Source organism: Pezoporus wallicus, unplaced genomic scaffold, assembly GCF_028554395.1.
Source record: "Pezoporus wallicus isolate ANWC-B61680 ecotype Strahan unplaced genomic scaffold, APGP_CSIRO_Pwel_v1 scaffold_6362, whole genome shotgun sequence".
In the NCBI taxonomy this organism is placed as follows: Eukaryota; Metazoa; Chordata; class Aves; order Psittaciformes; family Psittacidae; genus Pezoporus; species Pezoporus wallicus.
Genome location: NW_026637663.1, coordinates 3,895,770 through 3,913,409, shown reverse-complemented (window position 1 = coordinate 3,913,409; position 17,640 = coordinate 3,895,770). Strand labels below are relative to the sequence as shown.

The following is a 17,640-nucleotide window of genomic DNA, read 5'->3' as shown; positions in this document are numbered from 1 at the left end:
AAGATCATTGAGTCCAACTGTTGACATAGCATTGCCAAGGAGAGAGACATTATTGCTCTCTACAACTACCTGAAAGGAGGTTGCAGTGGTTGTCAGTCATTTCCCCCAAGTAAGAAGTGACAGGGTAAGAGGAAATAGCCTCAAGTTGTACCAGGGTAGGTTTAGATTGGATATTAGGAAAAAAAAATTCATCAAAATCATTGCCAAGCATTGGAACAGGCTGCTCAGGAAAGAGGTTGAGCCATCATCCCTGGAGGTATCTAAAAGATGTGTAAATGTGGCACTTAGGGACATGGTTTGAGACCAAGCCATCTCTTTAGGCATCCATTTCCACCTTTAAAACACTGCTTAGCTGCCATCCTATTTTCCAGTGAGATTATGTTTTGGAACAGGGGAGAAGCCTCCTCCTTCACACCTAACAAGCTTCGGGATTTACACTTCACTGGCAAATCCCATAGTTAGTAACCAGAAGATATATATTCTCTCTTTGCAACCAGGATTCATTTTCCTTCCTGCTTGGCTTTGAGCAGATCTGAATCCTCTCCTTGCACGCCTTAACTACTGACTTGACTGCTTCAATCTTTCATGTTGAAACTGATGCATCCATGATAAATGAAAATTAACTGGAACAGATACTTGAAAGTAAGTCCTTCACATAGGCTGTGAGCATCCCACTATTGGCAGACATAAAGCCATTTACATACTTACATAGTCTCACATACATCGACTGTTAAACTCTTATAGGAGACTAAAAAGAATAATTACTTAACACCTATACACTTATGTAAGTGAAATCAAGTCCCTGCAATGAACCATACAGAAGAAGGAACAAATGAAAGCTAAATTTCCTATTTTCACAGCACCTCATATGATGGCTTCTCTGTAAATTTTCATCATTGGCTTTTGGTTCACAAGATGCCTTTAGGGTCTATATAGAATCATATGGAATCATAGAATGGTTAGGGTTGGACAGGACCTTAAGATCATCTAGTTTCAAGCCCCCTGCTATGGGTAGGGATGCCTTATCCTACACCATGTTGCTCAAGGCTCTGTCCAACCCGGCCTTGAACACTTGACAAGGATGGAGCATTTACCACTTCTTTGGGCAGCCTGTTCTAGTGCTTCATCACCTTCACAGTAAAGAACTTCTTCCATGTACCTAACCTGAACTCCCCTGTTTAAGTTTAATATTCCAGGGTCAATTCTTTAGAAAGTTTGAAAATATCTATACTGAGCAACCATGTACGAAAATCTTTCCAAAACAAGAATCAGAAGACATTTAAATTCATTAACTGATAGATTTTGTATTTCTTGAGGGCAATCAGCATTACACAGACAATACTTGCGAAATGCAAAAGAAGTCTGACCTCAAAGTCACTAAGAACAGAAAACAACAGTACAACTACAAACTTCCGGTGACAAGCCTAAGTCTGAGTAGTTCATTACAGCAAGAAACCTCTATCAGGTAAGAAGTGGCTAAGCAGACATAAAATATTGACAAAAAAAGCAGGATCAAATGCAGCAATTTTTTCCTGTTCTCTGTCCATAGGCCAATAAGATGTCCTTTTTATAGTTTAATTTGTTGTTTATAAGATTATCAGATTGCACTTTTTGTCACTGAATCCTCTCATTTCAGAAAATCAAAACCAAAATCTGCAACAGCTACTTGCGTCTGGGGAAAGGTTTAGATATGAAAGACAGAGATACAATTAGTAATGCATGTGGTTTTCATAAAACTTGGGGTGTGGCTTCATAAGGAAAAACACCTTTAGCAGATGATGTCCTTTTGTTTATTTAAGAAATCATTCCTTCCATGGATTTTTGACAACTCTTTCAAAACTACAAACTATTTCCATGGAAAAATATCCTTGATGTATACACATCCATGTTAGATTCCTGAATCAGGATTTGCAACTGTTATGCTCAAAACACATACAGTGTAATCTCTTTGCTAACACCCCCCCCAACTGTATCTACCAGTTATCTTTTCTGAAAGACGTGGTATTTCTGTTACTCTGAGCAATTTTTCTCAGCTGTTTTTTGCCCTTGAAATATGCTTTTTCTCTTTCAGATATAAATAAAGCATATGTGTTCAAAAGCTTGTCAGTGTTTTTCAATTATTATAACCGGTCAATAAAAGATATTACCTGCATCTAGCAGCTCTGTCTTAGAGTTAGACATTACGCATACGTAGAAATAATATAATAACTTTAAGCTGTATACGATTTCTGGGTTTAAAAACAAATCTGATTTTTACATGACACAAAAGCCTTATTACGAAAAAGATCTCTACAAAATATGACAAGCTGTAGATCATAAAGCATTTGTGTGTACTCCTTGCTTCTCAGTTAGATCCAAAGCCCTAAGTGGATGGCAACTGGCATGGCTCTGAAAAGGAATCTGATTTCTAACTCATTTCTTCAAGTGTCAGCTGTCCAGCAATACAGCCAATTTTACTTAGCATTTTGTGCTCTATAATAACTCCCACAACATGGAAGCCAGAAATATTTTGCCTCACATTCTATGGTGCGAAACCCTTTCCTTCTGTGTTTACTATTTAGCTTTTAAAAGCAGCTATTATACAGCTGTTCTGAGAAAAATGTGATTTTTCTGTTTACACCCACAAAAACTCTTTTGTTTTCCACATCCACCTACAAAAATGCTGATTAAAGACCGAATTCTTGGCAAAATTTGTCCACATGTGACAATAAAGCTTTAACCATGGATGCTAAAAAATCTCACAATAATTATGAACTTCTGTACTAATGGTTTGTAAATTGTGATAACTCAGCTTCTGAATTTTCAGTAAATAGGTCAAGCAATAAAAATTGATATATTACTATAAAGTATGACCACACAACAAAACCAACTGTATTGTAATCAGCAAAATGTTCTGTTTCATTAAATTTCCATACTATTTATGCTCTCTAGGTGAAAAAGAAACAAAATACAGTTCATAATTGTTGTTTTATCAATATGTATAACCAATGCACAAGATGGGAGGAAAATGATTGCAGTATCACAGTTAATTTGTCCAGCAGAAAATCTGTTCCTATGAAGCAACTCATACTGAGAGGCAAGACTGCTGAGAAAACGAAAACCAATGTAAAGAGTCTGGATTGTATAGAGCAAAAATAAGCTTTGTGGCTAATCTGCCTATTTGCTGAAGAAACCAAGGTATTTGAGAGAACTCGAGGTAAAGACATTTTACAATAAGGATGTAATTTGCCTTTCTTAATTAATCATATTTTAAGTAATCTGGTAATCTATAAGGCAAACACAAGTTTTAGAAGCTAGTGTTTAAGATACATAATTTTCTATCCCATTTCACACAACTGATTAAATAATATTATGTCTTTGATATGATTATCCAAAAATTGGATTTGATCTCCTAGAAACATTACATATAACTGCTTATGTACTCATTTAATGTCTTTATCTAAGACATTAAAATTAGGTATAATAAAAGAAGCTCTGGATTTGCAGGTTTGATAAGGAAAACCAGGTGTTTTTGTGAGGACTGTTAAGATTTCATGAGGATTATATGGTTCCTTTTAAGATCTGCTTTCATCTCTGTATTCAAGGCTCTTGTCTCTTAATTCATAGTGGGATCTTAGTTTTAATCTTCACTATGGAGCAAGTAATGCTCACTAGACTTGATTAAATGGAGTGTTTAATATGGTAACTTTGCTTATGGTACAAAGCTTAATTCTTCATTTAGTCCCTCCAAGTTTTCCAGCAAGTATTACTCTCTTTTTAGTCCTATTGCTCTTTTAAATGAAGCTGGAATACAGTAACTTTTAAGTCTGAAAACACTGACTATGGTATGAAAACACTGACTATGGTATGAAAAATTCTCAGCTATGATGCGTACCTTAAAGCAAATGTAGTTCTAAACAAATTTCTCATTCTAATTTTAGGTGCATATAATTGGTAATTATTTTCCAGCTATTATTTCTACCTGCTCAATGATTTTCCTTCTACATATATCTCCAAACTGAAGCAAAAGAACTCCTTACCCCTGCAGACTAATTGCCTTCTCTCAACTGACACTGCTGCCTGACCCATGTGGATTATTTTCAAATTCTGGGGAAACACTCTAATAAAAAGCATCCACTTACTTTTGGCTCATGCTTGATATGTATGGAGGAGAAACATTCCTGAACCAGAAATATTTGATCAAAATTATCTGGCAATATGGCAAAACTATTCACAGTCCACTGTAAGCAACAATGGTTAGAACTGGATATGATCTCTGGATAGAACTCTGAAAAACAAATTCTCCAATTTATGGCATTACAGCAGACATACTACACAGATATTATTTGGAGAACAACTGCTACTAGCAGCAGTGATGGTCCTGCATATGAAAAAGAAAACATTTTATTTCCAATTGCCACACCTGAAGGTAATAATCTAATCTTACTAGGGTTAAAGAAGTGAGGAAAACTAATAGTCAACAAGGTCATATTATTCCCCAAGTAACTAGATGATCAGTGATTCCCTGAGAAATGGGGGCAAGGTGAAAAAAGATACAAATTTGTGTAAACCTCTCCCCAGCTAGACAGTAAAAAAAACAACAATGTGAAATATCTTCCTATCAATGCAACCTAAGAATTAATTCTTATTTAACAAAGAATTCTCATTTACACGTGTGAATTGCTAACAGTCTGTGCGTTGCCATCCAGAAGATAATCTAGGACATTTCGGGGGGGAGGGGATTCCATTCTTGCATTTTCATAAATCTTTTTCATTGTACTACCTGGATTTAGATTTTGTAAATATATACTTTGCTGATTATACAGATCAGGCAGGTCTTGCCAATATAGAGGAGGATCAGCATATCAGACAACAAAAACCAGGATGAAACAAACACTCCCTAGATTATGACATGCAATTTTAATGTGGCAGACTAATAGCAAGGATTTCTGCTATAGTATAAGAGTTCATCAGTGTAACACAGTAAGAAAGTAAAAAGAGTTGAACCGAATAATTAATCATTATGAGCCACCAATATGATGCAGATGCAAATAGGGAACATATTATTTAAAATGCATAAGGTATGCACGGTACAGATAGGAAAGCATGAGTGCTACCACACAAGGCAGCTGTGAGAGTTTATCTGTTATCATCAATTTGCCCTAATGTAAAATATCCAGATTTTATTCTCATTTATTTTTCATTGGAAATAACAGGGACAAACTGATACATAGAAATACTCCAAACTGAAAAAAAAAAAAAAAGAAAAAAAGGAAATTAAGTGTTACTTTGTTCTTATTTGTTTGGATTCTGATCACATTAGATTATCTCAGTCAACCGATTTCCAAAAAAAGCATGTAAAATACACTATTCTTCTAATAGGGCAAATAGCTATAGGCTATGCTTAAAGGATTGCTTTCTCTCAATTGAATGGAAGCATTATAAATAGAAGATGAATGCACCCTGAGAAAAGTGGTCTCTAAACATGATTCTGACAAATGTGAAACATACTTGTGAATTCTGTAAAGCAAATAATGGACCACACGATAACCTCAGTGGCAGACAAAAGTACCTCCACTACTTCAGAATGTATGCTTATCTATTTATATTTTTCTTGCTGTTTGAAGACTTGCTGACACCTTGTCAGCCACACCCAACAGTCCCATTTTTTTTCTTTACATTACTTATTAGTATGTTGTAAGAGTTCCATAAGTAAAATAAATGTGTAACTTCAAATTAAGACAGAGAGGCATTATTTCTCTACATTTTGTTATTCTTTCTTATTTGCAATTGCCTAATACGAGCATGACATTACATGTAAAGATAATTTGCAATTATGATAGTTGTGAAATATTATATGTAGTATATACACCTACTTTGAGAGGTGAGTGGGAATTAATAACTCCTCAGGGGTCCATAGCCCATGGTAGATTAAGTTCCACTCTCAGCTGCAACATCTGAGAAATCCCTTACAGCTGCGCTTGAGCATCAGCAAGAAGCAGAGGACAAACTCTGTTGCTTCACTATCGAATGCACACAGGATTATCATTGTTAAGAAGAAATTTTCAGTTTTGTACACACTTAATTAGACACCAGTTATCACCTGCTCTCTGGAAAGGAAAGCAAAGAGGACAATCCTGTCCCAGTAATAGGCAAGGGAAGGAGGCTAGGTAGAGATTAATCCTGCCCCCCTCCAAGGCAGTTTGAAAGCAGGTGTACAATAAGGAGGTGGCAGCAAGACTTTCACTACCTTGTTGAGGAAGACAGATTGGTCTTAAATTTATTTACTTCATGCAATATGGATTTCATTTTAAATTTTATCAGAAGAAGAGTGAATCAATTTGTCCATACCAACAAAAACATATACAATGCAGTCTGCCAGTACAGAACTAATTTGGAATTGACTTTTTGGAAAAAATATTTATCTTTAGTTCCAAGAATTTTTTTTTTTTTTTTACCATTCTGATAAGATGAAACTTAACACTCTTATGCTATTTTTTAAGAACTAATTGTGAAGGTAAATAAGGACAGAATGTCAATTGATTCTATCCCATTTGGAAAGCTAGTGTCCAAATAATTGTTTTCTTTCTTTTCTTTTTTTTTTGGTATTAATTTCTGTTCCCTTTGCCAATCATGTAAAGCTGTCTGTCAAATTAACTTGAACTTTTTTTTTTGTTTTAATAACATAAAATTAAAAATTAGAGATAAACATTGGAATAAAAGAAAAAAATGTCTGTGGGAAAACTTAAGAACAACTATCTGAAGATTTACTTTTTTTAATAATTAAATCACAGCACAAAATACTAGAAAACCTTCTATAATGTAATGTACAACTAGAATTGTCCATCCAATTTTGTTATAAGTTTCAGACATACACATAGTGAAAAACTGGCAGTTTTACGGCTTTAGAAATTGGGGAAGCTTGTAAAACATGTCACTACATGTTATCATATGTGTTTTCACACACAGCATTTTTTAAAATGTAATAAAAATGATGAAACCAAATGGCTGAAAGGCAAATTAGAATAGTGATTTTTCTACCTTAAGGGCATTCTACAAGACTGTTCTCTCAGTTTCTGACTCTTGACTTTCCTGTAGGCAGGGAAGTGGGTAGAATGGCCATAATAAATAGAATAAAATAGTGGTACTGGGTTCATTCTCCCCAAAAGCAAAGTAGAAAAGATTTTTTTTTTTAAGCATTTAAGGTGAGTCTACATTAATATATTACTTTGGAGACATTGTGCAATTTCAAAGTTGATCAAAACAGGGAATAGTTGCATTTTGCAACAAGAGGAAACTTGAAGCAAGTGCATTTCTGTATATGAATGTTTAAGCTATTTTTTAAAGTCTTTCCCATTATTCCTTTATTCTGAGCAAAGTAAAGGGGTTACTGATGGTTCCCTGCAGGAACAGATATGTTAAAGTCTTGCTCACAAATTCAAAAAATGTACTGCTGTGGGGGATTTCTGAGTATTGTCAGAGAAAAAAAAATCATAACTATGCTACACCTGTTCCAACATGAAGGTTTTTAGGTTATATTTCTATACCAATAACATTAGAAAAATCTTCCCTCACATTTTACTAATCTCCAAAGATGTAACTGTGTATTTGTGGATAACATCATCATTAAGCAAGAAAAACTGTACAAACCAGGAAAGAAGACATAGTCCACAGTGTGATCATTCATTTCTTATTATATAGTTAATCTTATTGATTTTAAACATCATTTGGATACTATCTCTTAATGAGAACAACCTACTTTTTACATTTTCAAAAAGAATCTATACTTCTTAGAAGTATAATGAGAATTTTACATGCATAAGAGCCCAGTGACTAAACTGGTTGTCTCATAAACTCAGCAACAACTGAGAAGCTGGTTTAAAACAGTAAACTAAAATTTTTGTAGGTCTCTTGCTCTTATGAAATAGCCTTGCTAGACACAGAGCAGAAATCTGTACTTTGCAGGTTCAGCTTGCTGAAAGCAATCTAAGGCACTGTTTTAAGTTACCAAAAAATAATAGATGAAGGATATCTGGGTCCATAGATATTGCATTAGGATTTCAAAAAGCTTTCAATAGATTCTTTTTCAGGAGATTATTAAGTTAGTAGCCACAGGAGGCTAAATGAAGTCCTTTCATCAATTAAAAGCTGGTTATAGTAGTTGGAGCAAAAGGCTAATGACGGAGTGCCCTGGGAATTAGCAGAAATGATCCTGTGGCCTGTATGTTATTACAGGCCACAACAATTTAAAATTAAAAGTATTACTCAGAATCATAGAAATTATGGAATATTGCAAGGAACTGAAATTTGCAGACAAACTTATTTACCAATGTGATAAAGACAGAATGCAAGATGGAAAAGTGAAAAGTATAGATTACTTTCACAATTTATAATGCTGCAGCTTCTGGTAATTGAATCAATTAATATTAAGGCCAAATCAATTTGATAACTATGCAAACATATAGGAAAGGTGGTTCTTATCTCAAAGACCTAGTCTGATTTGTAAAAAGCCCAACCTCAGGCAAAGTTCAACAACATAGGCAATATTAAGAAAGACTACTTTCTCATATGGGTACTTCCTTGAATCTATGATTTTAAAGCAATTTAAAAATTAACAATTTTTAAGATTCAATTTTTGTGATACTTTTTTTCTAATTGCCACCATCTTGAAACTTCTGAAAGCCATAAAACATTCTGAATTGTGGAATATCATTTTCTCAAAGTGATTATACACACAGTGTCAGCCAAGGAAAGAAGACTAAGATTTTTACAGACTGTGGTAACACCATCTTCTCCAAGAGTTTCGGGGAGAAGTTCATTAAGTTCTCATAAAAAATGAAGCTTATTTGGGAGGAAAGTGGGGCCAGTGAGAACAGTTCTCTGTCTTTAGGTCCAGGGCTCCCCTTGCAAGACATGCTCTGTTTGCACTGTCAGTAGAATGAGGTCCTGCTTTGCATATTCTCTTCCAGGAGGAAGTTTGCCACAGAAGGTCAGGTTATCCTCTGGTGACTCATTCCAGTTTTACTAATGCCATTTGGTCCTGAAATGTCCCATACTAGCCTACTTAGAAGTTCTTGACTGGAGCTAAATACAAGTTTCTGCTTACTGAATAGAATTATGTGAGCTGTCACAAAGAAGAGTGCTCCTCATAGAAGGTTGGTGGGCAACTTCAACTGATTTTGGATGAATTTAAGTTTGCTACTTTTGATTATACCCCCTCCACAATTAATCCTTTGGACACAGAAGCTGAGATCTACAATATTTTAAATGCATATACGAAAATCAAAATTATATATAGCACAGCTTCAGATGAGGGAATAATATGTGACAGCAAATTGTGTTACGTAAAATATGGCAAAGCAAGTCATTACTATCAATGCATTTGCTGAACTTACTCCTAAAAGAAAATCAACACAACAATATCAGTTTAAAAATCAAAACACTGACATGTAGTCAATCTCTTGCCAGACTTAACTATTCAATTTTTAAAATCAAGTCATAAAAATAGACACACAAGCTAGTGAATGCTACTCCACTTCCTAGAAGCCCTAACATGGGGCTCCTGATACTTATTTTCATGCTAATTAAACTTAACAAAAGAACAAATACATGTAAAGGTGACCCCATCATGCAGGACTTCTAATTATGTATCTCTAGAGATAGCGTAACTATATAACAAACCAAATTTCAACTGAGTTCAAGAAACTGTTTAGTTTGCATCCTGTGCAGTTTGCTCAGTATAGGTATTTTAATGGCATTTCATGTAAAAAGGCATCACAGTAATGTTTAATACTATTTTGGATATTACATATGGTGAAATATATAAAAGCTCTTATCTTTCATGAGGGTGGATAAGGTTATTCCAGTAACTGGAATATTTTAAGATGTGTGCCTCTTTAACATCTGAATTCTTCACTTTCCTGGAATCGATTATAGACACTGGAAGAAATGCATTTCCATTAAGGTGAAGTCAAGCATACATAAAAAGTGCCTGACCTACCATGTGGCTTCTTCAGAACCACAGTAACTAGATTAACCTCTGTACTGATCAACAGGATCTCTTAAAGGGGGAAACTTTGGTTAAACCCTTACTGATATTTAAGACCAAGTGATTTTCAGAAAGTGCCAAGAAGCTGTAAGGGGTCTGTGGCATATGATGGTAAAGTAATTGTATAACTGATTGTCTCTCAAATGACAACTCTTCTAAATCATTCCCCAACTTTTAAAGTGAGATAGTGGTACATCCGTTTGGAAATCTGTTCCATCCATTGGCCTAATAGTCCCATTTGGTTCAATTTCCCACACATAAAGATTACATTCTTCCCAAATGAAAAGCAATGTCTGAACATTTCCAGGCAACAATCCAGAATTCAGAAAGATACTAAAATACATTGCATTATACACCAGGACAGTTACTATGAATGCTGTATATCTAGGCGAGGAATTCTTGCATCTTGCCAACAAAGAAGTTATGCAATCAAATCTTCTGAGACAAGCTGAAGAAAGCAGGACCAAAATGTGTGAATCTTCATTAACTGCAGCAATAATACAGAGGAAAATCAAAACATTCTCACTGACTGTAACTGTGTCTGAGAAGAAGCATGGACCAAGATCAGTTTTGGACTAGAGGAGTGTCAAAAAAAAAGGGGTTAACCACCAGAAATGCTTTGTCCCATGGTCTCCAAGGATCATGGGTGATGGCTCTGAAGTTACTTCACACTTTTCAGTCATGGTCTGGTGCAATTAAATACTTAAGACAATATGCTAGCAATGCTGAAACATCCCCAGAGGTAAACTGCAGACAGGTGAATCAAATACTAAAAGAGCCAACCCCATTGTCAAAACCTCAGAAATAGAAGGGAATACTGCACCACCTGCTGGCTGATATCAAACATATGAAGGTGTGTCCTAGGTTTAGCAGTAGCAGTCATTTTTTCTCTTTCTTAGTAGCTGGTGCAGTGCTGTGTTGTTGACTTTCAGCCTGGGAACAGCGCTGATAACACTGATGTTTTTAGTTACTGCTCAAATGTTTGGTCTGGCCAAGGACTTTGTGAGTCTCATGATCTGCCAGGGAGGAGGGGAAGCCAGGAGAAAGCAGAGACAGGACACCTGACCCAAACTAACCAAAAAGGTATTCCATACCACAGCACATCACGCCTGGGATGTAACTGGGAGTTACCCGGAAAGGCACTCACTGCTCGGTCAGGCTTGTTTTGGCGGGTGGTATCGTATTCTCTTCCCTTGTTATTTCTCTTATCATTACTATTATTGGTGGTAGCAGTGGTGATTTCTGTTATACCTTAGTTACTGGACTGTTCTTAACCCATGGGAGTTACATTCTTTTGATTCTCCTCCCGATCCCTCTGGGAGCAGGGCGAGGAAGGGAAGAAAGATGCAGGGGAGAGAGAAACCGCATGGCTGACTTGCTGACAGGCTTAAACCACAACAGTTCTTCTTGGCGCCCAACACTGAGATAACAACAGATCTGACCAGAGTGTGTCTAATTTTATTTGTGATAAGCATTCATTGTTTTGGATTAATAGTCACTTGTCACAATGCTGATTTATTGGCTCTCAAAGTTGTTGCTTTTGATCTCACAGTTTCAGCATGTTGTGACTTACTTGCAGTTGGTATTTGCTGTGTTAGTGTTTATTGGCTGGGGGCCTTGGGCTAAGGTTCTTGTCTCATTGTACTTTACGGTAATGACTTGTAATACAACAGAATCATTGATCATGAAACTGATCTGGCTTATGTTCCCAGTGTGGTCACCACCTTTATACTTTGGGAGGTATATAATAGAAGTGCTTAGCAATTACACATCTTTTTTCTCCTTCTCAGGTGGTCAACCTGTAAAGGAGACATTCTCTTACTCTCCCAGCAGCAACACACCCCCCCCCCCCCCCCGACAGTTTACAGAATCGTTTGAGAGTTTTGAAGTTTTGAATGGCCTTTTAATACTATTGAGACCTGTTTGCTGATTGTGATGGGGATCACCATGTTGGCATGCATACAGAGTGTGTTTTGCCCATGACCATTTTGTCTAATTTCAAGAGTTAAGCAGAGTCAGGTTTGGGCCTTGTCTGGGGTGAGACGATCATATAGGAAGACCAAGAGATTTTCCCTGAGGCTGGACAGCCATGAGTGGCAGGGTGTGTGGGATAGTATGGGCAAGTATCTAGGTCAGTGGGCCACTCCAGTACTTTGGAATTTCACCACCGAACAAGTGGATAAAGTAGCTAGGATTGAAGTGGCTCAGATGGACTTAGATTGGCAACATAAAGGTGAATTATTTTTGGCCGGGTGAGCCCATGACACTTCAGGCCGTCAGGGCAGAGATACAACATAAAGATGGGCCCGTGATAGAGGGGTGGACTTAACAATGGACACTATTGCCCAGGTTATTCATGAGTGTGAAACATGTGCTGCAATGTTAAAGCCTCTTTGGTATGGAGGACGATGGTTGAAGTATAAATATGGGAAGGCCTGGCAGATTGACTATATCACACTGCCGACAACCCGCCAATGCAAGTGCCATGTGCTTACCATGGTGGAAGCAACCACCGGATGGCTGGAAACATTTTTAATATTATATTGAATATATCAAAGAATATATAAGCAAAATATTTGGTGCAGATGTATCACTCAAGACTATTAAGCAAGTTGAATTGATTAGACAATATTACTCTCAAAATGTTAAAAATAAACCCTGCTTTAGGAGGAGATTACAGCTGCTTCTGGCATCTGACATGGGTGTCTGTGAAATGAGTCATTGAACATAACTGTTACATTGATGGTGTTCCTGAAAATGGCATTTCACAGGTGGAAAGAAGTCTTCAGATGACTTTCAGTCCATACATTCATTTGACCTTTATTGATTTTTTTGGAGACCATATGTTGCCAACAAATTCAACAGAAACTTAGATATTTAAATTATTCATTTGCTTCTTTGTGGTATACCCATTTACCTGTGATCATTTATCCAGTTGTACTCATTTGGATTTTTGTGCAAAATGCCATGCCAGCCGAAACAGAAGGTTTTTTCAGATACTGAATATAGGGTTAGTGTTATGATAACTGAGTACATTCATACCGATCAGATAATTTAACAGGTCTTTCTGAATTTAGTACCCGTAACAAATTTACATAGCTATAAAAAATATATACATAGCTACAAAAACTGCGGCACTTCAAAGGGGTCACCTGTTGATCAAACATCAGCTTAAGACATTAAATTTAGAAAACCTTATCCATGGAGTTCTAGCTGCTTTCTTAAGCATTTATTTGCTTTTTCAAGAAAAGTTTTTCTAAAATGCATTCATTTCAGCAAGACAGAGTAAGTCCCTGGAAAGAAGGAGTAGTTTTGGTGAAATGTACTGCATACCCAAGGCTTTCCTTTTTGGGTTAAAAAGTAAAAGACAAAGTTATATTTGAAATTTAAAATGTAAACCAGCTTCAGTAATGTTAGTAAACCCAATGGTCGTTTGACTGTTCAAGTGAAATATTTTACAGTAAAATGTTATTTTTACTTAGCAACTGGATGATTTAGTAAAGGATTATTTTCTAATTAAAACCATGACTAATGACCCTACTTTAAATGTCAAAGTATGGGTCTTTTTCTCTTTGGCATAATACATTTTATGTTCCTTGATTGTATTTCTTTTGTTACAATGATAAATTTATCTTGCAAATTTATATTAACACCCCCTGTAAAGCTGAAAATGTAGAGCTTTAAAGGTTTTTCATTTCTTGTTAACAGAGCTCACATTATAGAAAGTCTAGATAAAGTTAAGAAAAAAAAAAGTTTATTATTACAAGGGAATACATATATGTCATGCATGCATTATGACATATATTATAAAATAAATATGAAAAGCATAAAATATTGAAAGGTATGCCATTTTATGTTGTCATTTCTCTGTAAACATCAGAATTCATGGAATCATAGAATCATAGAATAAGTTCCTCCTTTTATCCAATCTAAACTTCCCCAGTTTAAGTTCTAACCCGTTACCCCTTGTCCTATCACTACAGTCTCTAATGAAGAGTCCCTCACCAGCATCCCTATAGGCCCCCTTCAGATACTGGAAGGCTGCTATGAGGTCTCCATGCAGCCTTCTCTTCCAGGCTCAACAGCCCCAACTTCCTCAGCCTGTCTTCATACAGGAGGTGCTCCAGTCCCCTGATCATCCTCGTGGCCCTTCTCTGGACTTGTTCCAACAGTTCCATGTCCTTTTTATGCTGAGGACACCAGAACTGCACACAATACTCCAAGTGAGGTCTCACAAGAGCAGAGTAGAGGGGCAGGATCACTTCCTTTGACCTGCCGGTCACGCTCCTTTTGATGCAGCACAGGATACGGTTGTTTTTCTGGGCTGTGAGTGCACACTGCTGGCTCATGTTCATTTTCTCATCAACCAACACCCCCAAGTCCTTCTCTGCAGGGCTGCTCTGAATTTCTTCTCTGCCCAACCTGTAGCTGTGCCTGGGATTGCTCCGACCCAGGTGGAGGACCTTGCACTTGGCATGGTTAAACCGCATGAGGTTGGCATCAGCCCACCTCACAAGCGTGTCAAGGTCCCTCTGGATGGCATTCCTTCCCTCCAGCGTATCAACCGAACCACACAGCTTGGTGTCATCGACAAACTTGCTGAGGGTGCACTCAATCCCACTGTCCATGTCAGTGATGAAGATGTTAAACAAGACCGGTCCCAACACCTACCCCTGAGGGGCGCCACTCGTTACTGGTCTCCAGCTGGACATTGAGCCATTGACCACAACTCTTTGTGTGCAGCCATCTAGCCAGTTCTTTATCCAAGTGGTCCATCCATCAAATTGATGTCTCTCCAATTTAGAGACAAGGATGTCGTGTGGGACAGTGTCGAACGCTTTACACAAGTCCAGGTAGACGACATCAACTGCTCTACCCCTGTCCATCAGTTCTGTAGCCCCATCATAGAAGGCCACCAAACTGGTCAGGCAGGATTTCCCCTTAGGGAAGCCATGCTGGCTGTCACCAAGCACCTTGTTGATTTTCATGTGCCTTAGCATGCCTTCCAGGAGAATCTGCTCCGAGATTTTGCCAGGCACAGAGATGAGACTGACTGGTCTGTAATTCCCCGGGTCATCCATTTTCCCCTTCTTGAAAATGGGGGTTATATTTCCCTTTTTCCAGTCGTCGGGAACTTCACCTGACTGCCATGATTTCTCAAAAATGATGGCCAGTGGCTTTGCAACTTCATTTGCCAGCTCCTTCAGGACCCGCGGATGGATTTCATCAGGACCCATGGACTTGTGCACATTCAGATTTTTAAGATGGTCTTGAACCAGTTCCTCTCCTACAGTGGGCCCAAGGTCTTCATTCTCACAGTCCCTGCATCTGAATTTCCATTATGAAACATGATAGTTTTGTATATATTGTATTATTGCATTTTTCTACTTTAATAGTGCTCTTTAAGACGTGAAACAATGAAGAAACAACTCCAAATTATTTTCAAAAAGATCCCAGCATCCTTCTTGCATTTTGTGGATCTACTTTGCTGGCATATCTATAGTCTTCATGGAAATCAGTAAAATATTCTTGCTAAAATACATCTACTCGAGGTCTAACCATACTGCAGACATTGTGGCAGTAGTTGCCAATATAAAATCCTAACATAAAAGCATGAATAGACAATGAAATGAAGATAAGACAATAATACTTTAAATATATATAAATAATAATATTTTTAATTTGCATAGCAAACTTGAAAATCGTTCCTAATCACCTCCCTTCAAAAGCAGAAGCAATTAAGAAAGCAGCTAAATATTGCATTCTTCACTCAAAGTTAAACTTCTCACCACAGAAAATGGGGGCCATGTTTACTAAAGTTATTTGTATGCTCCCAATGCTTTAAATTTGAACCATCCAGCATACTGACTCAAGAACTTCTTCCTGGCTAGACAAGTATCTTGTGAAAATTATGGGAAGGGAAAAACTACCATAGAGGCTTACATAAATAACAACTGTAGACTATGGCAGTGATAACTCTGCTTGATTTTTTATTTTCTTTGAAAGTAATAAAAAGTGCAAACCAAAGACAAATTTGCAGAAAGTAGACTGAACTTAAGTAAAATAACTAACAGCAAAATGGTTGCTAGCACTATGCTTTATTATCTCTGCAAACCTCAAGAATTACATTATATGAAATCTACTATCCCACAATACAGCAAGTCAGAGTGTATTTCACAGGATCATTGCCCAGTTCTTTGTCTTTTCTATTCAATTTATCAGTGAAAGATGAACTGTGTCTTCCAGTGTGTTGCAAACTGAATTTGAAACAAACAGGTTTTTATAATGTGGTTTTCACTAGATGGAATGTGATCAGGTCATTGGATTTTTAAACTGTCCTTGAAAAAAATACTCTGAGGAGGTCAACACATCATGTTATATCTGTCTGTAAATTATAGTATTGATCTACATTCTACATATGTATCTTCATACATTTACTTAAGGTATTTTGATTCCTACTTCTAAGAGTTTTATGTTTAAAAGAGTTCATAGATTCAATCGGAATGCTGTTCTGTTTTCACATTGACCAGAAGAAGAAATGGCAATAAATTTTGCACAGGCAACTTAATAAATCATGCTGATACATATGATTTTTTTTTTTTTCACTTTGTTGGCCATAGGTATATTCATCCACAGTTAAATAGCATTAATAAATAAGTAGCATCAGTAAGCTGTACATAAAAATTAAATGGACTAAACCCAATGCTAAATATTAAGGTAAGATTACAGGCTTAAAAACCACCTCTTTGGTTCCCAGATCATAGGAAATAAAACTATGTATTAGGAGGAGAAAGGAAGTTAATGCAGGTACAATAAGCAACTGCCTTTGTTCTGGTTAACATTGTTTTGTGTGTAAGTCCTACAATGGACTAGCTTGTCATGTCAGTACTCACAGTTGATTAATGGATGATATGGTGTTATGCACAATTTACAGTCAAGTTCTCAGGTCCTATGCATTTTTGTTTGTTAATAGGGTTGTAGAGTAGCCCTATTAATGCAAGGGAAAAGAAAGTCACTTTGAAAAGCAGAGATCGACAACTAAGATCTACTCATTATCTATTTAATTATGTTTTCTCAAACATAAACATCCAAAAGTCACTAAACCTTAATAACATAAGTTCTGCAAATCCATGCAAATTAAAAAAAAAACAGAAAAAAGGAAAAAGAACAGTCTCCATTTAAAGCGATCTTCAAAATAAAGTTAATGATGATGGTAAAGAACTCTGAGTAGTAGGGCGGTGTCCTGGGCTCAGCAGTAGCAGCCATTTTTCTCCTTCTTGGTAGCTGGTGCAGTGCAGTGTTTTGACTTTTGGCCTGGGAACAGAGCTGATAACAATGATGTTTTGGTTTGGCCAAGGACTTTGTGAGCCTCATGCTCTGCCAAGGAGGAGCGAAAGCCAGGAGGAAGCAGAGACAGGACACCTGACCCAAACTGACCAAAGAGGTATTCCATACCACAGCACGTCATGCTCGGGATGTAACTGAGAGTTACCCGGAAGAGCTAGGACTGCAGGGTTGGAGGAGGTATCAGTCAGCGCTTGGTCAGGCTGGGGTGGGGGCGAGTTATCAGTTGGCTGGTGGTGAGGTGTTGTATTCTCTTCCCTTGTTATTTC

General features: G+C 37.0%; 1 protein-coding gene across 1 annotated transcript in view; it reads right to left on the bottom strand.

Moving 5' to 3' along the window:
* PACRG (parkin coregulated) overlaps positions 1-17,640 on the bottom strand; it is a 239,904-nt gene that overhangs the window by 106,946 nt on the left and 115,318 nt on the right. The window lies entirely within an intron of this gene.